This window comes from Balaenoptera borealis (genome assembly GCF_965194805.1).
Source record: "Balaenoptera borealis genome assembly, chromosome: 7".
Classification (NCBI taxonomy): Eukaryota; Metazoa; Chordata; class Mammalia; order Artiodactyla; family Balaenopteridae; genus Balaenoptera; species Balaenoptera borealis.
In genome coordinates, this window is record NC_138864.1 from 6,999,174 (window position 1) to 7,023,390 (window position 24,217).

Consider the following 24,217-nt stretch of genomic DNA (forward strand, 5'->3'; position numbering starts at 1 on the left):
ACTGGGATAAACTGAGTTGATTCAGACTCATTCTGAATGGGTCCTTTTCTAAAATAGTATTTATTTACCCAAGTCTGCTTTTGTACCTATCTAATACATTGAAATGATGCAACTTTCCAACCATTTATCTCTTATCTCTAATGGATGTCCCGTATCAGATTCAGATACAGGATGATGTTCAGTCTACTTCTGACAGGTGATGAGGCAGGGAGGTGGTGACAGAAACACCTGTCCATCGGGAGACGTGGGACCTGCAAACCGAAAAGCAGATTTCGCGGTGTCCCAGGAGACAGCCTTTGATAGGGAAGGGAGTGAGGTGAAAACAACAAACAAGAAAAGTACAAGGCATCCTGGAAATTCCGTCATCACCCTTCTAGCAGGACAGATGCCCAAAAAGCTGAATGTGAATTCAGTGTAAATATTATGTAAATTCCTGAAATTTAAGTTTGACAACAAAAACAGTTGATGTTCCCATGCAAACTTTGTAAAATATTGCAGACAAATTTGATAAAGGTTATTATCTTTATTTTAGAGATAGTCTCAACTTAGGTGTGGGCAACAATGCAAATGCATTTTTACACAAAGAATCATGCTTTAACAGAGGGTGGAGTGAGGGCTCCTGAGATGAATTTTTCTTAAATTCTTCAATGGCAGATCACCTGAATTACATCATACAGGATTCCAATGCCACTCCTTTTACACTGTTTTCCTAAAGTAATAAAGTTGGTAACTTCCTACTGAAAGCAGAGCACATTTCTTCACCACCTTATTTGCTCTGATTCTCCCTTTCTATGCTCTGACTTTTGCCCTCAGTAAGAGCTTTAATCTATTGTCCCCTTGTCGCCGCCCTGATGAGGCTCCTTCACTCATCAGAAAGCCAATGACGGGGCTCCCAGGGATCACTGCCCGGTCACCGGACCTGCACCCTGCCCCCCACCAGCCAGGAGAGGAACATCAGGTAAAATGCAGAACTGCTGCTAAGACAGTAGATCCTAAACGTTCTCGTCACAAGAAAAAAAACGATAATGACGTGCAGTGATGGAAGTTAACTAGACTCATTATTGTGATCATTTCACAATAGGTATACATATATCAAATCACTATGTTGTACACCTAAAACTAATACAATGTTTCATGTCAATCATAGCTCAAATAAAATGATATAACATAAAGTAAGTCATTACATTAAAATTTTTAATTAAAATAAAATAGTAAAGTAAATAAGTAAAGTAACGTAAAGTAAAATAGGGGCTTCCCTGGTGGCGCAGTGGTTGAGAATCTGCCTGCCAATGAGGGGGACACGGGTTCGAGCCCTGGTCTGGGAAGATCCCACATGCCGCGGAGCAACTGGGCCCGTGAGCCACAACTACTGAGCCTGCGCGTCTGGAGCCTGTGCTCCGCAACAAGAGAGGCCGCGACAGTGAGAGGCCCGCGCACCGCGATGAAGAGTGGCCTCCACTTGCCGCAACTGGAGAAAGCCCTCGCACAGAAACGAAGACCCAACACAGCCAAAAATAAAATAAATAAATAAATAAATAAAATAAAGGAATTCCTTTAAAAAAAAAGTAAAATAGAATAGAATAGAGTAAAACAAAACAAAATTAAATTAAAATAAAATGAAATGCAGGGTCGACACTCCCTTCCTAAGCCTCCACGGACCGGCAGGCTGATGCACAAAGCTCTCCCCTCTCCAAAGAGCACCAGCCTGTATCCAGCCAGCAGGTGACAGGGGGATACACACTCAGAGAACTTCTCCCCTCAGGTAGCTTTCACGATGACCAGACCAAAGCCGTTTGTGCCTACAAATTTATCACTGCTCCTTTTTGATTATGATGAAAAATGCTGCCATGAACATTTGCGTACATTTTTTCGTGTGGACATATGGTTTCCTATGTTCCCACCTAGGACTGGAATTGCTGTGTCAGATGCTCAATCCATATTTAACATTTTGAAGAACTGCCAAACCATCTTTCGATGTGGCTGCAACATTTTACACCCTATCAGCAATGTCTGAAGGTTCCAATTTCTCCATGTCTTTAACACTTGTTGTTGTCTGTCTTTATTACAGCCATCCCAGGGAATGTGAAGTGGTTATCTCATTGTGGTTTTGGTTTGCATTTTCCTAATAGCTCATGACACTGAGCATATTATCATGTGCTTATTGGCCATTTGGACATCTTTTCTGGAGAAATGTCTGCAGATATTCTCTGGCCATTTTTCAACTGGGTTATTTATCTTTTTATAGTTGAGTTGTAAGATTTCTCCATATATTTTGGATTCAAGTCCTTCTCAACTGTATGATTTGCAAATATTTTCCCCTGTTCTGTGGGTTGTCGTCTCACTTTCTTGATGGTAGTCTTTGAAGCATGAATTTTAAAAATTTTTATGAAACCTAGTTTATCTAATTTTTTTTTTTTTTTGCTTGTGCTTTTGGTGTCATTTCTAAAAAGGCTTTACCTAACCCAAGACCAATAACGATTTACTCCTATGTTTTCTTCTAAGAGTTTAATAGTTTTAGCTCTTTCATTTGGGTGTATGATCCACTTAATTTTTGTGTGTCATGTAAGTAAGGGATCCCCCTTTGTTCTTTTGCATGTTATCCAGTTATTCCAATACCATGTGTTGAAAAACTATTCTCTCCTCATTGAATGGACTTGGCACCCTTTTCAAAAATCAACTGACCATAAATGTAAGGGTTTACTTCTGGACTCTCAATTCTGTTCCATTGTTCTAAGTCTATCCGTATGGCTGACTGCACTGGCTTGATTACTGGAGCTTTGTGGTAGGTTTTGAAATTGGAAAGTGTGAGTCCTCCAACTTTGTTCTTCTTTTTCAAGATTGTTTTGTCTATTCTGGGTCCCTTGCATTTCCACATGACTTTTAGAATTATGACATTGAATTCTGTGGAGGACTTCACTGCAGTTGTTTGAAGAATGTTCTCAGTATGTCCTACTGTTTCTTCATCATGAGATTCAGATGAAAAACTGTCCTGGCAAAAATGCTACAGAGGAGTATTGATCATTTCCCATGGCATTACACGAGGAGGCACATGACGTCAGGTTGTCCCAGTACTGGAGGAGCTGGGTTATGAGCACTAGGTTAAGGGCCTCGTCCCCAGACTGCCCCATTGCAAAGTGACGCTTTTCCCTTTGTAAGTAGCAGGCCATGCGGAGGATGTGTGCACACCCAATTGTCCCACAAACTTTCACCCAACAATTTTAGCATCCCCTCGTGATCCTTACCTGCTTCAAAGTGGCAAAACGGAGATGTTTTAAATGCATTGTTTCTTCTGAATTTATTCAGCTGACATTTCTCCCTTCTCTCTTCTTCGAGTAACAATATGAACTTAGGAATTTTTTAAATTGAATACACTGTCATCTATTACTATAATTATTCTTGTCAGTAGAAGGTCCATCAAGCCAACTCTGGGGTCTTTTTTGACATAGTTCCATACGTCTTTGACTACTTTCTTGCTTTCTGGCACCAGATTATCCTGCTTAATATCTGTAATAATTTGTTGCTCCAAGGATCTCTGCAGGAAAGTACAGTGTAACTGTTGGAAAGTATAGTTAGTGTAACTGTTACATATACCTATGCATATAAATACATATGTATTTGTATATGTAAAAACAGTGATGTATACATGTATGTATATACATATATATTCTCTCTCTCTATATATATATAGAGAGAGAGAGAGAGAGAGAAAGAGAGAGAGAGAGAATATTCATACCACATGTAGCCCTCTCCTCCTTCACCTACAACCTCAGTGCCCAATAACATCAATACATTTGATTTTTCTGCGCTGTCCTGCAATAGCTACAAAATCATTTCAGAATTACAAAAGCAACACCACTATCAACTATAATTGAACTAGCTAAAGCCCCAAGTTTTTTGCCACTTCTTTTGTTCTTAATATATATTTCACTAAAGACATATAGTCAGAAAACTCTGTTCAAAAATTATCAGAATAAAGTCTTTATTCTGGGTGGTTGTGTTACCAAATTTATGGAGTTAGGCTCATTCGTTTCTGTTTCTATTTGACTTTATGATTTCCTTCTTTCCTCTTTGATACTAGTTTGTTCTCTGAATACATAAAACACTCTGTGGTTCATAATCAAAACCACATAAAAAGGAACATTCACAAAGTCTCACTCCTGCTTTTATGTTACCCACTTCATCCCCACATACTTTCATCCTTCCTGCTATTTTAATTTTTTGCAAAGAAAGCAAATGTATGTGTACCCTCATTTCCCCTTATTTCTTACACAAAAGGTAGGACACCATGAATGGTTTCCATGGGTTTTTTTCATTTCACTATGATTACTGGGAATTGCTCCATGTCAGTTCATAATGATTTTTCCCTTTCCTTTTTTTTGGGGTGGGCGGGTGCTGATACAAAGTAATTTCAATAGATGATGTGAGACTGTGAATAACCTTTTTTGTACAAAAGGGCAGGATGGGAGGCATATAATTTCTGGTGATTAAACTGTAATCCTTCCATTGTGGAATTAAGTACCATTTGTGTTAAATTGGGAACTAAACGCAAACTTGTATATAAGAGAAAATACACTGTTAATTTATGTAAATGGAGACACAAACAAAACAATAACTTCAACATCTAATGTGCAACTTGAATTAAGTCAAATCAAAACAAACTAACTGTCCAAGCTTCAAACAGAATCCTAATAATACCACGTGTAACCCTGGGTCTCCTGCCATTTTCCCTCCATCCCCCTTTTCCCTTCTTTGAGGAATCAAGTGGAAATTATCCTCTCCATGACTCTTCCACATTAGATGCTAGAAATTCCAACTGCCTAGAATTCTCCAGAAAGTGGCCTACTGAGTTCTCATGAGTCTGTCAGCCAGACGGAGTCATCTCTGTGACCCTGTTCCATTCACAAACATCAAAGCCACCATCTGACCTCATGGGGGGGGGGTGGTGTATGTAAGGCGAAAACACCAAGCAGCCCTTGGGAAGCTGACCTCAATTTGTTTTACACTTTCTAATGACTGTCCTCAGACCTCGGTAAAGGTGGCTGGCCTAATACTTTCTCTGTCCTTGAGTAATGTTTAAAAGCTCTAACCATATTTAAAAGGCTACTACTTGTAACTGACTTCAATCTCTCTACATACATCTCACCCCGCCCCGAATTAAAAAGTACCTTGTGGATAGTTCTAGCTGTTAGCCAAACATATATTTCTTAAAACGAATAAGAAATTAAAGTGTTGCCTACATGTGAAGCCTGAATCAATCTGAATATTTTATTCTATTTCTGACCCTGCTATTTAGCATATGCCAGATTCTTTGGCTTTAAAATAAATGTTTAAGATGCAAGATGTAATTAAAAGAGGGATCAGCCTAGCTACCTCGTACTACGGTCAGGGCTAGGGGAGAAAATGTCTGTAAGATTGCCCGGGACACCGCTGGGTGTACAGCAAACATTCAGCCAGTTCGAGTGGAGTTCCACACATCATTCTCCGGGGAAAGAGTCACACAGCCATGCTGTGGCCTTTCCTGCATCTCCTCTTCACCACGTGATTACCAACCAGACAGACGACAGAAAACAGTAATAAGTGGCACTGTCCAGGGACGCACTGATTTGAGGGTAGACCAGTTGCCTGTCATCCTCATGAGCGGTTGACCCATGGAGTAACATGCCAGAGCTTTGGTGGGGCCCGGGCTCAGCCATGGAAGAGAACAGACAAGAATTCTGAGCCTGTTCTGGCGATGGCGGGGGCTGGACCAGGGAACCCCACCCCCGCTGAGACCTCCTCCCTGCTGCAAGGACACATGGCCCGCAGGTTCCAGGGTGGGCCGGAGGGGCTCACAGCACACCTGGCAGCCGGGAGCCAGGCACTCGGCCGATGTCATCTGGTGAAATTTACCCCACGTGAAGGTGGGCACGATTGTCCCTACACCAACTGGGGAACAACGCTGGCCTGGGAGGTTTCCTCTCTCAGCTGGCCAGCCCCGATCATGGCCCAGTCCCTGCTCTGTCCCCTGAGCTCCTGCAGAGCAGGACGGCCCACGCTGTGTAGACACTGCAGCATCAAGGCGGCCAGTGGCCTGGACCCCAGGGCCGGCACGTAGCCATCTCCGCCCCCAGGGTCTGGCAGCTATTTTTACTCCTCGTTCTGACACACCCGCAGCGAAAAGGATCTCTGAAATGCGCTCTGGAGGGCTGCACGGCTTAGCTGAGACCCCGGGATTTCATGGCAGCGGTCCAGCGGGTCCAAAGCACAAAGGCGGGAGTGTTCCCAGGCGGCGCACCCAGGACTCCAGCCATTCAAACCGACTCCCGCTGCAGATCGCCCTGGGTCTGACTTCCCAGGACGCAAACAAATGAGCATTCCCGCTCTGTAGATACTGGAGGGAACCAAAGGGCTGACGCTGAGGCACAAAAGGTCTTGCCATGAAATTCCCTGCAGGAGCCCCCTCCAGCCATGCTTTCCTCGGGACCTCTGAAAGCCAGCTCTCTGTGCCACAGGCAAGGCTTTGTGTGTCCGAAAAGCCCACTCTTTGGGCCTTCCAGCGCACACAATGTCTCGCAGGCAGCAGCCAATCTTAGAGCACGATGGAAAGGCAGTGACCACACCAACAGGGTTCTGCGTGTTTCTGGAGAAGCTAGAATCCCCCGGAAAAGGAAGCAGGGGCGCTGGCCCGCTAGCAGCAGCAGCATCACCTGGATCAGACTCACCTTCATCTCCCCAGGGAGCCCTTCTGTGTGCACCCTCCCCAGCACACGGATGGTTTCCAGTGTCTTCCACGCTCAGGACGACCCCAGGAGGAGTGGGGACCATCCCCACAGACTAGCAGGGAAGGGAAAGCTCAGAGGCGTTATGGGACTGGAGGAAGGTCCCCAACTGCTAAAAAGACAACAGGTGCTCTAACGAGCAGCTGTATTACTTCACTGCCTTGTTTAACTCAGAAATATTTCCTTCCTGACGTCCTGTTTCCCTGCGTTATTGTGTAAAGTGAAGGATCACTGCTTTCCATCAACCTGGGACTCCACATACAGGACCTTAGCAGAGATAAGGTTTCCTTCACTGACTCTCCTGGTTCATTCACTATATTGTACATAACACACACAGGATTTTAAGAGGGGATGAGGAAGGCCAGAAGAACAGAACCTAAACAAGGATGAGGATGCCGGGTCCCTTTCAGCTCTCTACAGTAGCCAGCCAAGGCTCTGAGCTTCCCCGTGGGCACAGTAAAGATGGCAAGCACAGCCAGATTCAAAGTTCCATGTCCCAAATCAGGTGGACCTGGAAGACCACTTTTCTGCAGGACCTCATGGTGAGAATACAGTGTTGAAAGTGAATTGTGTCCCTAACGACACGCTGAAAAAACACCCTAACAGTTTTCCAGCAACTGCTCCTCCCCTCACTAAAGCATATACCTTGACACCAAGCAAGGTCCAATTCCATTCAGAGTCCAAACAAGGCAGTCTCATATGCACCTGCCTTCTGGGTTGGCTTGATCGAGGATAAAAGATGGCACATCTAAAGCACCACCAATGTTTTATGAAATAGGGAATTAATTTGGTAAATCCAGAATACTTCTAAGCAATATGCAAAGGTTTATTCCTTACAGGAAAGGCAGGCTTATAAACTTGATATTTTGGTTGAATATGCTTTCAACCAATTATTTATTATGGGATTACTATAGATAAATCTATAATGTACACACATGTATAAAACGTATAGATAACACATATTTCAGTTAAAATTATGTCTTCAAAAAATGTTGCTAATATTTGGCATTAATTATACAAAATATGAAAGCAAAGTAATGGAAGCCATTTTAGTGTTTAGCAAAGTAACTTGATCTAAAGAAAAATATATACATTAACAAAAGTACTAAGAATCCACTCATATCTGATCAAATCTCCCCCTTTCTATTCCTATAAGAAAAGCTTTTCAGTTAGGCATCAATAATCAATGAGAAACACGTTGATTAATGAAATTAAACTTTAAAACTAATCCTTCAGGACACTGTGTATTTGATATAACAAAGGAAATGCATTATTTATTTACCTGTAATATAATGTACTTATTTGCTAATTTTGAAATTACTTTTCCTGGAAATAAGATAGCTCTCTTTGAAATGTATTTTTATAACGAGAAACAACATTTTCAGTCACTGCTTTTACTCAATAAAAATAGTTAGAATTTATTATCCTAAACAAATGAAGATAGTATGTTATATTTAAAAGAGTATAATTCTTTAACAGTTAAAAACCAATATAGTATTTTCAAACATCTAAAAGAAATGGCTCTTGTATATCTTATTTATAGAACTGTGTAATATCTAAAATTTGCATGAAATGAAAAGGGAGAGAGAGTGCCTGATTTTTCTTAATTCCCTTACTCCAATGACATTCACTACTTCTCTTCCATGGGTCGGTCTCTGGGGTAGAATCTGGGTAATGCCAACCAAGGATGACGTGGTCCCTTCTTGGTGCAATTTCCCTGCTAATGGGACACAGACAGACAGACACTTACTACAACAGCAGGCTTGTGCCATGACCAAGGGTCACACCAAGTGCCCTTGGAGCTCCAGATGTAACTTTGGTGCAGCCACTATGTAGAACAGTCTGGAGGTTCCTCAAAAAATTAACAATAGAGCTACCATATGATCCAGCAATCCCACTCCTGGGCATATATCCAGACAAAACTATAATTCAAACAGATACATGCACCCCAATGTTCATTGCAGCACTATTCACAATAGCGAAGACATGAAAGCAACCTAAGTGTCCATAGACAGATGAATGGATAAAGAAGAGGTGGTACATACAGACAAAGGAATACTACTCAGCCATTAAAAGGAATGAAATAATGCCATTTGCAGCAACATGGATGGACCTAGAGATGATCATACTAAGTGAAGTAAGACAAAGAGAAAGACATGTACCATATGATATCACTTATATGTGGAATCTAAAAAAATCATAGAGGTGAACTCATTTCCAAAACAGAAACAGACTCACAGACAGAGAAAACAAACTTATGGTTAACAATGGGGAAAGGGTGGGAGGGATAAATTAGGAGTTTGGGATTAATATATACACACCACTCTATATAAAAAGATAAACAACAAGGACCTACTGTATAGCCCAGGGAATTATACTCAATATCTTATAATAACCTATAATGGAAAAGCGTCTGAAAAAGAATAGATTTTTATATGTATGTATAATCGAATCACTTTGCTGTATACCTGAAACTAAAACAACATTGTAAGTCAACTATGCTTCACTTAAAAATAAATAAAGGGGGGAAAGGTAATAAATACAACTTGACATTTTTTTAGAAAAGAGTATCAGCTCCTTCTGCCTAAGGAGGGAGGGTGGCTGCAGGAGCCGTGCAGGAGGTGCTGGCGGAGCAGGTGTTAAGAGCCGGGTAGAGAAGCACCCAGCCCACGGGAGGGACAGGCTGGGAGGAGAAGACAAGCACGGCCGGACGTGGGGAGAGCTGCGGTTGCAGGGAGAAGTGGCCGGGCGGCAACTGTGCGCACCCAGGCGCAGGGACCCCGTACAGGACCCTGGACGTCATCCCACAGAGGACACCACCCCACGGAGGCCTCCAGGCAGGGCGGTACCTAGACGGCGCTCGCCTCTGGCTGTGACTTCCCTGGAGGTGTGAGCAGGGTGGGTTTAGAGCACATCCCGCCTTTGCTCAGCACCCTCTGAGGGCATCCCATAAACTCTAGAAAAGATCCACAGCCAGGTCCACACCACCCAGCTCTCCCCCCTCCCCTCCTGCCCTTCTCCCCAAAGCCTGGCTCCCCCCAGCCGCACCCACTGCCTTCCTGCATCTGTAAAGGAAACCTTAGGACAGCCCCGCCCCAGGACATCTGCACGTGCTGCCCTGACCCTGGCGTGGCTCACTGCTCCCTCACTGAGCTCTGTGAGCGAGGAAACCTCCTCAAAGACGCTTGCCTGCCAGCTCATCCAAACAGCAGCCCTTGACAACTCTCTGTGACACGTCAGTTATCACTCCCGAAGGACGTAGGCTTACGTATTTACCCTCTATCTCCCCGGCTGGAACATAACACGTCGGCGTTGCCTACCACGTTCACGGCTGTATCCCAGGTATAAGACACCAGGGACTACCATGTCCACAATAAATAGCTATTAAATGCATGCATGAAGGTGAGACCAGAATTAGGAAAGTGCTACAGACATCCATAAACACCAGGGCTGATTTTGTCTGAACTAAGGAAGTGTCAATGTGACAAAATATTTAGGAAGAAAAGCTGACGTGGTAAGAAGTGATTAGAGGAATTCATGGTGACTTACACACCACCCCCCCCTTGCTTGACAGGGAGGATGGCCCCGTGGGTCACGCCGACTGCACATGAGGAGGACAGAGTAAATGGAAGAGGAGGGCGGGGCGGGGGGGTGTGTGGTGAGGAGAACCGGGGGTGGGGAGGCCAAGGAAGGATCCGGGGAATCAGGGCATCTGGGGTCCGCAGTGGGGACCAGCTCCTTCTCACCATCACACAAGGAGCAGAGTGACTGAAGCATAAACGTGCCTTCAGATGCTAACGAGTGATGGGGGGTCCGGCCTGGGACCTGGATGAAGAGAAGCCGGCCCTCGCTCGGGGAGGACCAAGAGAGCCCCTACCAGGGCCTCCGGGACACGTACAGACCTGACGCCGTGGGGCTATTGCACTCGGGGGAACACTGATGGAAACGGGAGGCTAAAGGATGGGATAAGGATGGTTGAAATATTATTTTTGGCCACGGCACACATGGGAGAGTGCACAGGAAACGCCTGAGGCTCGAGGCAAGGCCAGGACTGAGCTGTCGAGGGCCTGGGCCAGAACGGACGCCCCACGGACCACGGAGAGGCCTGGGCCACGCAGGGAGCATGCGGCGTGTCCACACGGGGTGGGTGCCGAGGGGCGGCCTGCAGGGCATCTGCGAGCTCCCTTAGACCCGTCCACTCCTGCCTCTCCCAGCACCACGTGGTACGTGGTCTCACAGCCCGTCCCCAGGAGCCAGCTGCCCTCTATGCTGGGCCACGTCCACTAAGTCACGCTTCCATCTGGGCCACAGAAGAAGGGGGCAGAGTTGATCTGCACACCCCCATCTCTAGACCCCGGCTTAGATTCCTGTCTGCTGCAGGTCTACACTGCACGGGGGACCCGTCCCCATGAGACAGGCCCATGTCACCACCCCAAGAGCATCTTGAAGGAGTCATGCAGTCAAGACTTCGGCATGTTTTCCAACTACTTGGAGGTTTAAGGATTAAGGGTAACAGGGGCTGATGCTGGAAATGAGTTGGGAAAAATTGTTCATAATGGCAAGAAGAAACATTTTTTTTTTTTAAGGTAAACTGGCCTAAATGTCTTTCCACACAGCAGCTAGAGGTCCCTGCTCTCCCGGTAAATTGTGCGTTCAGGTGAAACCCCAGCACTGTGAGGAGGAAGGCATCCCCAGGTGTAACAGGTCTCAGCTCCTGGCCTGCCTGCAGGTTTAAGGGCCAGGAGAGGACCAGGCAGACCAGTTTGGTTGGATCGCACTGCTGCTGGTGACACAGTCCCAGTGTCACTGAGTGCCTTTTTGGCAACCACCAGACATCTGTAAGGATTCCCTGCGCAGAAGCCCTCTGACACAGCAAGCGCTGTCCCGTTCCAGACCAGGGGAGGGGAGGGGAGGGGAGGAGCGGTGTTTCGGGGATGCTGAGCCATGTGACATGGGCCCCGGCACCCAGCTCCGCGTTTCACCCTCGCAGCACCCCACAGGGAGGTGCACTACTCCCATTTTTATAAAAGATGAGACTGAGGTGAACTGCTGTTCAGCAACAACGTGACTAGTCAAGGACGGAGCTGGGGTCCCCATGCGGGGCTGTCTGAGCCCAACCGCCCTAAGATGCTTTGTGGGTCTAAATGACACCTTCCCCAGGTTCTCGGATTCTCAGAATTAAAGTGCGGGGCAGGAGGGGACGTGCACACAGGCAGTTCTGTGGGGACCGGCTCACGACAGTGACAGCAGGAACACTCAACGTCCATCCCTAGGAGGCAGTTTACACAGACCATGATAGGGTCTCGCAGTGGAGGAACTCTGCAGCCGGACCAAGACCGAGGGCACTCTCTGTGAAGGCAGCTGTTTCACATAATCGTGAAAGGAAATACAGTTTAAAAAAGCTATTCCTAAAACTTGAAGCAAAATGAACCAAATGCTCTTAACTGTACGTTGAGGTGGTAACATCAAAACACTGCAGATGGGGTGCATGGGGCATAGGATGAAACAAAATACGCTGTGTTGAAGGGGACGTGATGGGTCCATTACACTGTTCCCTCTGATAGACAGACAGACAGAAGGATAGACAGACATAGATAGATGATACACAGAAGAAAGATATAGACAGACAGACAGACTTAGACAGATAGACAGACATAGATAGATGATTGATAGAAAGATATACAAACAGAGAGACAAACTTAGATCTACAGATAGATAGATAGATAGATAGATAGGTAGATAGATAGGCAGACAGACGTTTTCCAACGGTGGGGCTGGAATGGCCGGAGGCCTCTCCTATCTCCTTCCAGGCCCAGGGTGCACGGAAGGGCTCTCCATCACTGGCAGGTCATCCCAGCTTTTGTGCCCAACTTGAAGTTGCCCGGAAAGGCACATGACATTGGTCAGGTGCCTGACAACCACAGGCAGCACTCAGGAAACCCGGGCGCGGTCCATCTACATACAGCAGGGTGCCTCAGAGGAACATCTTACCCTTCCCTTTACTTTCCTGGGTCTGACAGTCACAGGCTCCTGCTCCAGCTTCCGACGCCAGCAGCGTCTGCAATCCCCCCCCCACGTCAAAGACAAGGCACGAGGGGTCACAGATTAGGCAGCCCTGTGAAGGCAGAGGAGACCTACGGAATGGGCGCTCGGAGAGCAGGGCCACTCTCCCAAACCCTGCGCCGGCCCAACAGGGAAAGGGCAGGCAGGGCGGCCGAGAGGTGAAGGCAGGAGGAACCCCAGGCGGCGGCTGGACAGCGAGGTCCAGGCAGAGCCCCTGGGCTCCATGCAGGTGGGGGGGAGACGTCCTGCTTGCCAGCCCCGGGAACAGGACTCAACTCGGTGCAAAGACCCAAGATGCACGTGCAGAACCCTGGCATCCTTGGGGTGCCCAGGAAAGGAGGAGGGTGCGGGGCTCCCTGACAGCTGGCTGCGCCGGGAGGCCTGCCTGTGACCCTCCCCCCACGGCCCAGGCTCGCTGCTTCCAACCAGGAGTTCAGAGTCACACGGGTCGACGGTGCACGCGGATTCACACGAGAGTGGATTCGCAGGTGCATGTACACCCACACATCCCAAAGCAGCAGCCATCCCCGCGATGTCCCCTCCATGTGAGGACACAGCTCTGAACTCATAACAAAGCTTAGGGCCAGATGTGACCCAAAGGATGCACGTTTCCCAGCATTTTATTTGACTCACAATCCTCTTTCACAGTCATATACAATATGACAAGTTCCTTTGGGGATCATTGAAAATGATACTTAACAAATATTCATTACACATAAAGATAAATCTTGACTTGTTATGGAACTAGTGGTGCATACTGTTAGCATGTTTTCATTTTGTGGGAAACAACTTAGATGTGGGCAAATGAGTAACAAAGTGATTAATTATTTCATTCTCTGTGTATTATTTCATTCTCTGTATGGAAACAAAATGTTCGGTGAAATGCAGACTGAAACTTAACTACGTATTCTAGGCAAAACTGCTCTTGTGAACTGGATGTTTGATATTTTCCCGTTTTTTAAGATCAAATGGCTCTTATTTTAAATGACAAAGGGAGAAATGGATTTTCGGCTGCAACTTGCAAGCACTTCTGCACAAACAGTGCAGTATGTGTAAGGCCAGTCCCTACTCCCCAGGGAAGAAAAAAATGAAGAGGCTTTAGGGCAGCAGCAGCATATATGTATTTTCTCACTTGCAGTTTTTTTTTTTTTAATTAATAGCTACTTTATTTATTTATTTATTTATTTATTTTTGCCTGTGTTGGGTCTTCGTTTCGTGCGAGGGCTTTCTCTAGCTGCAGCAAGCGGGGGCCACTCTTCATCGCGGTGCGGGGACCGCTCTTCATCGCGGTGCACCGGCCTTTCACTATCGCGGCCCCTCCCGTTGCGGGGCACAGGCTCCAGACGCGCAGGCTCAGTAGTTGTGGCTCACGGGCCCAGTTGCTCCGCGGCATGTGGGATCTTCCCAGACCAGGGCTCGAACCCGTGTCCCCTGCATTAGCAGGCAGATTCTCAACCACTGCGCCACCAGGGAAGCCCTCACTTGCAGTTTTACAGACACTTAGACCAAGAGACATATCATTTTTACTTGGATCCACAACTTAGCTGTCTCGGGAGGAGTGTCACAGGGCGAATTTGTATAATGAGCCCCTTTTTTATCTTCCCCATTAACTCACATCTCAACATCAGGGCCCCTTCTGCTTCTTACTTTTAACCCATGGCTTATTATAAAGCTAAGCTGAATAACATGATTAGAAATTTAAATATATATATATTTATATATTAATATATAATAATTAATTATATTATAATTAATTATAATATATTAATATAAATATAATATTTATATATAATATATAATATATATAATATAAATATTAATATATATATATATATACATATACACATAAAATGGCACAATGGTCAGGATTTCCATAGGTGCTTAGAATAAGCCCCAAAGGTGGCCAAGACACCGTCTTGCTTTTTAAAAATCTCCGTCTGCCACTATTTCTCCTTCCACAGGAAGCTGGAGGCCACACAGAGGTCAATGTTTGAAGGAAAACCTCCAACATAAAGAGTTATTTTATTTACTTAAGTAGGATTTTTCAGAAAGCAATTTTGAAACTATGGCTATTTCTACCTCTTTAACGATGGCTTTCCCAGTCCCCTGCTGTAAATCACTGCATAAAGGACCTTCTCCCGGCCCCTGTCTGGGTGTCCACCCGGCCTGAAGAGTGGCCAGGCTCTCCTGATGTGCACATGCAAGGTGGGCGCAAGACAGCCACAAGGGTGAAGCCACTCAGGCTGGGAGCAGGGGCTCCATTTTTCTATGTGTATTTATTATAAATAGACACACATTACTAGTGTACTGTGAACATTACAGAAGTTGCACGGACATAAAACTTTGGAAAGGATAAGACCAAAATTAAATACTTCCTTCCCCAAACCCAATGGATCATGCGGCAGGCACGCTGGGACATACACCCGTCCTCTGCTCCTCTAAGAATGAGCAAGTGATATCGGCGGTAGCGACATGATGACCTGGACAGCTCGCTTCCCTCCCCAGAGGGCAGGGTGTCTACTGTGTGGCATCTGGGACATCATTCCTGCCCATCCTCAATAAAGAAACTTTTCCTTCATCCCCCCAGGATGCAACCAGGGGTTTTATTCCAATCAAGGGGTACAGAGCCAGGAATGGAAGAAAGCAGCGCCAACGTCCCTAGCAATCTGTCCAAAAGGAGAATTCACCAAGTACAGCCTACAGCATGGTAACCATTCCCTGTAGGAAACAGCACCTCTGCCCAAGCAGTGTCCTCTGAATTTACCAATGACAGCAGAGTATGGACGGAACTTTCAGTCTTCCTCAAGAATAGCCTTTCCTATCACACTTTCACAAAATGATAAGAAATATTAATAATAATAGCTCCAAGTTAAGTATTCACTGTGTGTGAGGTGCCGTATACATTTAAATTACGGGCTCTTCTTTGTTGCAAAACTCCTATATATCCTGGCTCCCCCCTCGTCTCCTCAGAGCAGTTCTCTCAGGGTTACTTGAGATTCTGCCTCCCGGGCTTGCAGTCCTAAAAATCCCTGCTGAATAAAACATAACTCTCAAAAAAAAAAAAAAATTACGGGCTCTTCACAACTCTAGAAGCAGGTGTATCATAACCCCTTTTTCCAGATGAGGAATTAAGAACACGGGGTGTCTTAGGTTCCCCTCAAAACAGAGCTTGAGTTTAGGCGCAAATCCCAAGGAAGCAAGAGTAAGGGGGGATCGGAGTGAGCCGGGGGGGAGGGGCACAGACACGAGATAGCAGGGGGTACCCGGCTGCCCGTGGCTTGGTGACAAGCTAATTGCTCAGTGTCACTTCAGGCTGGTCCTGTGTCTCCAAGCAACCCAGGGGGCAGGAGGAAGGAAGTTTTATCCTCACAGCAAGTGGATCCTAAGTCACGTCCTACATCAGTGACCCCAGGGAAGGAGGAGAGAGATGCTCAGTATGGGAGGGAGGTCAGGGCTTGTCATGTGCTCGTGACATGGGGGACAAGATGCTGTCACACACCGAGTCCCTTGTCTGAGCAGTTGGGCCAGGAAGAAGAGCAGGCGTGCAGATCTGGAGGGGGTCAGGGCCTGTCCAGGCAGCTCGCTGTGCAGGGCAGGATGGGAGTTCAGGGTCAGGAGACCTGGCTAGACCTTCCCCAGAGCTCCACGCACCTCTGTTTCATGGTTTCCTCCAGGCGAACAGACAAGACTTCACTTAAACCACAGTAAATGCAATTGTGACTCTGTCTCGCCATAATAATCCTTAACTTTGTGAAAGCCAGAGTCAGAAAAGGGAAAGTATTTTACAGTTTCTTTATAGACACTGTCTATTAGTTTGTTTCGAGATGCAGTTAGAATATAGATGTTCACAGTTCTACCAGCCCTCCTCATCAAAGAATCTTGGGTCAAGAAACAAGGTATGCTCTGTCGCCCCTGAATGAAGATGTGGTAGGAAAAAGCCCCAGAGAAAACCCTAAGCTAGTGGACAGCTGTACCCACACAGGACAGAAGGAGTTCCTCAGAAGCCCCCTTGGTGTGCAGCTTCTCTTTTCCCCCATCTGCATTTAATCAAGTCAGCAAATCAGGAAAATAGACAGGAACCAAAATATCTCCAACCCGCACACTTCCATCTGAAGTCTATTTATACGCCCTCCGAGATGGACTTAGGTTTGGAAGCACCTGTGTTGTCTTAGAAACACTGTTGCCAAGCATAACCTGTGGATGGTAGCTGCCCCTGGACACCCGTCTGAGCACATGCGGCTCCCTTGGAGCAAAATAAAATGCACCCTTTTAAGAAGAGAGGAAGAGAAAACATTTCCTCTAGAAAGGCTTCTTTATACAGCCCCAGTGTTGCAAAGCTCAGAGCCAGCACTGGCCCTGAGGTGGTGAATAGCAGTAGTTCCGTTCCAGAAAGACTTCAAAACAAGATCTCCTCCAAAGACGCACATTCTTGGTTAGAGTACTGAATTTCCTCAATATGCTCATTCATTCACACATGTATGATGCGCCTACTATGTGCCAGTACTGTTCTCCAGAGTCTCGTGGGGAAAAGAGGGTCAGGGAACGCAGGGTGCATTTTTGGCAGCGGACAGAAACATCTGGCTTGCTTGCACTTGGCTTACTTCTAAAAGAGACAGTGTTTGTCGTTGGATAAATACAGATAATGCAAACGCAAATATTCTGGGGAGAAATAACATACCGATGTAAAGTTAATAACCGTTGTCAGATCCTGTCGTGAGACTGGAGTTTACTGGGAGAGTATTTTTAGAGAAAATAGGGTGCTGAAAGGGGAAAAAATAAATAGAGAAAAGAAAGATACACAAACGGAGATCTGAGCCCCAAAGGTCTTCCTCAGTATTAACTGATGGCAATTTACTCAATACTTACTATGTGCCTACCATGCATTTTATTGTTCAACTTAAGAAAAAAAACCAAAACACAGAAGACTAGCAGATTTGAGAAATCTGCGAGTGTGTATATGTGTGATCCCAAGATTTAAGTCTTATTAATTTTTGGTAAAATTTAATTATTTCAGTAGAGATACTATGGGAGCTCATTAGCTATAGACAGGCCTCCTTGGCACCAACCTAAATCCCATTTATCTTTATGGGATTCATTTATCCATGGGACGTCCTCGTCCCAGAAATCCTCATGGGATGACCCATCAGGTCTGGTTCATGGCCGTGCAGGGGGTTCAGTGCATTGGTCCACAAGCTTTGGTGTATAAATTATGAACCACCTAGAGGGCATCTGATAAATGTGGATTCCCTAGTAAAGTCTGATTCCTGAATATTTAAAAGGCATCCTGGTTGACGCTGAGCAGACTTTGAGAACCTCTTGCATGAGCCAACAATGGCGAAGCAAGTAGCAAGAAGATGGAAAGACAGCTCTGTGTTGTGATCTGATCAACTTCGTGACCCTCAGCCTACCTTCTGTGAGACTTATATCCAGGTCCTTAAAAAGGATGGACTACAATGAAGACGTCCAGGAGCAGGTACACTAACAATGGGCGTCAACAGTGGACTTGGCCTGGCTTCCTCTGGTTCAACTCCGGCCGCAGACGGCAGGGACGGTCCATCTCAGGGGTCGGCAAATTCCTGTCCCGTGTTTTCCTGTGGTCAGCAAGCTAAGAATATTTCCTCAATTTTTAAATGGTTGAGGGAAAAAAAGCAAGATAAGAATAATATTCCACGGCATGTGAAATTACATGAAATTCAAATTTCAGTGTCCATTATTTATCAGATAATAAGTCTTTAGTGGATCCCAGCCACACCTGTTTTTTCACATACTGAACACTTATGTATGTAAGCTCAGTGCTGAGTGGGCCCCTGCAGAGATATACAGTCCGAAAACCTGAAAACATGTGCTACCTGGCCCTTTTACAGAAAAGTGGGCCAACACCCGACCTGTAGGATACAATCCAAAAGGCTTTCAAGGGCACACAGCCCTCGGGATCTGGATGTGCCAGCTTTATAACCTCACTCTCCCGGTGCCTTTTCATCCAGTTTCTTCAGCACTTTCTCGAAAACACACGACTGTCCTTGGAGCTGGTGGGCTGCCCTCTGGTGAGCAGCTCACTGCGGTTCTGCCAGCTCGGGAATACTCTACCCAAGAGGTGATTCTGTTATCCCCAAACTGCTTATCCCCGCAGGACCTAACTATTTTGATCATGTTGTTTAAAGAATATGTTACAGAACGTAATGAGTGTGAAGAGACAAAATATGATTATTTTCGTGTAACCTGAGATAGATGTTTAAGGAAAACAAAGTAAGTTGCTATGAATGAATGAATGACTGGTTTACTTAGGTGATGGAAAGTCTAAGGACTAAGGAGGAAAAAAAAAATGTGTCTGTCCCAGGAGGGTTCTGCACTCAGATTTTTTTTTAATTGAAGTTGATTTATAATGTTGTGTTAGTTTCCGGTGTACAGCAAAACATACATATATATATATATTCTTTTTCATATTCTTTTCCATTATGGTTTATTACAGGATATTGAATATAATTCCCTGTGCTATACAGTAGGATCTTGTTGCTTACCTATTTTATATATAGTAGTTTGTATCTGCTAATCCCAAATTCCTAATTTATCCCTCCTCCCCACTTTCCTCTTTGGTAACCATAAGTATGTTTTCTATGTCTGCGGATCTATTTCTGTTTTGTAAACTGCACTCAGATTTGATCGAAATTCTTTTTAAGTTCTTAGCTGATTTTGGAGAATCCGAAGCTGAAAACCATAAGCAATGAGTTCTGGGTGTGACCCTCTATCTAAAGATTGCAAAATACATGTAAATGCATATTTTTAGAACATTTCATAGTTTCACCTCACTCATTCATTTAAGCGATGAATCATAATCCCACTCAGGTCAGATCACTGGTTTCCACTATCACAGGCCTGCAGTTCCCTACACTCCCCGCTGTTTCATGGACAACTTCTCCCAACAGGGTCAACTCTGTCCCAGTCCTACAGCTAAGGGAGCTGTGCTTGGCTTTTGGTCACTTGCCCGGGTCTCATAGCTGACATGTGGTACGTTTATGTCCAGCCCCAGACAGCCCGACTCTGGGAAATAGCATTCTCAACCACTCTGTGATTCCGACTCCAGAGAAGCCAGGGCTAAAAGATATTCCAAATTATAAGATTTATAAATATTTTTGCTATCTAACACTCCACCATGGGCTATGAAAAAAAAGATTCATTTAAATTTGGAAGTTTGAAAAGGAAAATTCAGATTACGGACGATTAACACACTCAGGAAAGAGACTTATCAGAGTTCCATTCCAGATGCTACACGTCAGTGAAACTGCGCTCAGACATCTGAACGCTCAAGCCCAGGGCCAGAGGAATCCACTCGAGTGATGGTTTTCTGATGTTTTCACCCCAAAGCCTGCACTTTGGGAGTCTCCACAGGGCAAGCAGCGGGGCAGGGTGCTAACAGGGGTCTCAGTGGCCCCACTGCCTGCAGTTAGAGGAAGAAACTGTACAACTTGGTCTGGCAGTCGGGGAGCCCCCTCTCTGTACCTCTGCGTCTGAGCATGCATCTGTAGGACACACAGCAAACACCGCCACAAACAACAGCATTCCCTTTTCTGGGAACAAAAGTTAAATCATACGCAACTGTAAAGCAACCTCAAAACATAAAGCTAACCTATGTTGTGAATTTTTAATGTATACTCTAGCTTGTCACAAAAGCGTTTGGGGCAATATGGCAGGCACCACTATTCAAAATCCCCTCTTTACCAAAACAATAAGCCCATGTCTGCAGAGACAGCCCTAACCAGGTACTGAGGCCGACTTACCTTCCAACACTCACTTCTGCTTTTAGAAGGGAAATTACCACCCACAGGCAGCTCTTGCATCCTGAGCAAATGGGCATATTTATAGTGAATGGATTCACCTGGCATTTAACATCAAAATGAGAAGTTTCAGCAGAGAGGCAAACTAATTTTACGTATTGGAAAATAGTTCACTCACTTAATTCAATAACCAAATACAGGGAGTTCCCTGGTGGCCTAGTGGTTAGGATTCCAGGTTTTTCACTGCCATGGCCAGGGTTCAAATCCCTGGTCGGGGAACTGAGATCCTGCAAGCTGCACAATGCAGCCAAAAATAAATAAATAAATATGTGAAGTTTAAAAAAATAATCAAATCCAAATCCAAAAATACTTAAACACTTCAGTGGTTCTGGAATTCCAACACCTCACAAAAACTATTTTAGGTATTTCTATTTAAAGGGTCACTGAATCACCCCAGTTCGTGGACCCAGCCCTCCTGTCTCTAGGACACCAGCTCCACCTGTAGCAACTGGACGTCCATCACCATGAAGTGCCATCTTACCCAGACAGTGATTCTGGCTGGACTCTCTTCTCCTCCCTCACCTGTCCCCTCTGTGTGTCACATCATGTCCCGGCCTCAACACTGCCTCCTTCGCAGTTACCCCCAGCCTGTTCCCCTCCTGTTTAGGGCCCCCTCTCCCGCTGAGCACCTCCATCAGCTGTCACACTCTCCGCCCCCTCACACACCAGGGTCTCACACTGACACCAGCCTCATTTCAGCACCTCACCTCCCACACACGCTCCTCCTGCCATGTCACCACCCTCCTCGCCGTCCTCCAGGCAAACAGCACCACTCACTCCACTCCAAAGGTCCCTTCCAGTACCCACATCCAAAAGCCAGCCCGCTGACCACATCTTTGCAAGAATATCCAACAGTCCCCTTCTTGTCCATGGTCACTGCTGCCTCTCCAAAGTCCGGTTTTTAAGGGACCTCTGAGATAATTTTATTGAAAAGAATTCTTCTCTGATGCAGACAACTGGACTTGATTTTCAGGTCTGCATTTTTGTATGCACTGGTTTTGTCTGATATGGGAAACACCAATACTAACAAATTAAATAAAAATCATCTGGCTGCACTTCAACACTTTAATGCCTGAAGCTTTGATTCCTGAGCGACAGAACAGTGAGAAGTGATGCGGGCAGAGGGTCCAGGGCGGGGGGAGATTGGAGGCTAAGTGTGTGCTCCCCTCCAGGTGCATGACGGCATCGACCGAAAACACCTGCACAACCTAAAACTTGAGTTATCTTTTATTCAGCGGACAACACGGAGGACTTAAGCCTGGGACACAGGCTCTCAGGTAGCTCTGAGGGACTGCTCTGAAGAGATAAGGGGGGAGCCAGGATATACAGGAGTTTTGGCAACAAAGACCAGGTAGTAGGAACATCAAGAGATTACCGTTAATTAAAGAAACCCAGACATCTCAGGTTAAGGAATTTAGCGCTTTTCTATGCATCTATGGGAAGATGCATGGGTCTGGGCTCACTGAAATCATACCTTTGATGTGCACCTCAGCTACCTGGGGCCACAGTGTCCTGTCTCTTCCCAACCTGAGCCTCTTCAGTGATGAGGAGTAGGATGTAATGTGATAGCTTGGTGGCTGCAACACCCTTTGTTTACTGATATGGCGGCAATGTTTTCTTTTTCACTGATAACAGCAACTGGGTGATGCCAGTCCTCGGCCACGGGAGGGGCCAGAGGGCTGGCTGCCCCGGGAGGCAGGTCCACCCCAGGACCCAGGCCACTCCCAGCTGCAGGAAAGGCCTGGTGGCACATCCGGGAGATGCCAGAACAAGGCTGCATTTGTATCAACTCTGTTTATTTGCCTCTGCAGTAACACTGTGTGAAGCTAAAGGACATTCTCAACATCTAGGTACAGGACTCCCTTTGCACAATGAGAATTTTTAGACTGTTGGGGGACCTCCCCCCACTTCCAGATCTATCTTACGGAGTCACATCCAACAGGACTGGGCTGACCCCCGGGGTCCTGGCCCGTGTGGCTCCCACGCCCATCGCCCTCCCCACTTTGCAGAGCAGATCTGTGGGGAGGGCTGGGGAGTGAGGCTCTACCAGAGAAAGGGAGTCGAGCCTCTTCTCGAGGGAAGGTCAGAGAAAAACAAACCACTACCCCACCATCCGGGAGTAGATTGGCAAGCAGAGACCTGGGAGATGCAGGGGCACAGGCAGAGGGGCCCATGGGAGTCACATGGGCAACTTGCAAAACTCCAGGAGCCCAGGCTGCTGGGACCCAAGTCCCTTTGCGAGGGGGCCCTTGTCCAGCTGCGAGGCACCTAGTCGGCTGGGAGCTCCCTGAATTCTGCATGCATCCCTCCCCCCCAGCCCTGCAGGCATCTCCCCCACTACCCCAACCCCAGGCCAGGACAAAGTTATTCAAAAACAGTCATCCAGCGGTTAGAAATTCCAGCTGTCACCTCACCGTGGAAAATTAAAGCAACTGTCTCCTTGTCCTCCGAGAATGTTCGTGGACCCTGATGACCCACTGTAGCCCAACATGCCCCCGCCCCCCAGTTGTACTTTCTTTTTCCTCTCATCTGTCCCCTCCCCACGGCAGAGGGATTTGTGGGTTTCTCTGTTTCAACAAAGAAGCCCTTATCATCTTCTTATGTACTCTTCAATGGCAGTAAGCGCCCTTCCTTTTCCTAGGAAATGCCCTTTGTTTCTACAAATAAGACACTGGGATAAACACAGGACAAAGTGTCCTGCGAAAAAGCAAATGCCCAGCAGCTCAGCTGGTGAAGCTCATAATGGAGGACGTGCACACAGACTCTGGGGCAGCGCCTCATTTTGGTGACAAGAACGCAGGAATTCTAAGGAATCCGTTTGAATTAGAACTCAGGATCTGGGCTGGACAGCCAACAGCCGGGAGCGGCACATTCAAACCTGTGATAAGATGTCCTTTACTCACTCGGGTCACTGTGATAGGCAGGCTGGAGTGTCCCCCGCAGTAGTGCCCACGTGTCCCCATGGGAAAGGGCACCTGCGGGAAGGGGGTCCCAGGTTGGGGGGGGCCTGCCCTTGCCCCTCAGGCCTCACCCCCCTGCCTTCTGTGAGTCTGCAGGGAAGCAGGGGCTGGACACGGTATGGACCATTCCCTGAAGTGCCTGGGGCCAGAGCAGGGGTGGAGGTCCCCAGCCCTAGAAAGAGTGTGGCCTTCAGCACACAGGGCAGAGGGGGTCATCGGAGCTCAGGAGTAAAGAGGAAGATGGGCCAGATAAGAACAGTAAAGTGGGGCAGTGGGTGCTGCGGAGGGTGAAAGGCTGGTGCGGCCCCTGAGGCAGGGACACGTCTAGAAGCGCTGACCCACCCCCCCAGATGGTGAAGGGCCCCCATCCTGGCTCCAGCAGGGCCCCATCACCAGCCTCTGCAAAGGCAGCAGTGGGGCCAAGCAAACGCTGCGCTGAGTCACAAACTGCCAGGTCTGCGCTTGCGAAGGTCTGGACCAGTCATTCAGCCTGAGAAAGGCCGTGACCCCTGCCCACAGCCTGCAGGGTGCGACTGCACCTGAAGTCCACAGCTGGGCCTCTGCACCTCGCTGGCCAGGTTCACTGTCAGCAGGCAGGCAGCGT

The 24,217-nt window shown here is 46.6% G+C and overlaps 1 protein-coding gene across 16 annotated transcripts in view; it reads right to left on the reverse strand.

Moving 5' to 3' along the window:
* COBL (cordon-bleu WH2 repeat protein) overlaps window positions 1-24,217 on the reverse strand; it is a 273,659-nt gene that overhangs the window by 214,175 nt on the left and 35,267 nt on the right. Inside the window, exon 2 of one of the 16 annotated variants that reach the window (XM_082399298.1) lies at window positions 18,230-18,439. The exons of the other annotated variants lie outside the window; for them this stretch is intronic. The gene's annotated coding sequence lies outside the window, so the exon portion shown is untranslated. The remainder of the gene's footprint in view (window positions 1-18,229; window positions 18,440-24,217) is intronic. 16 annotated transcript variants of the gene reach the window in all.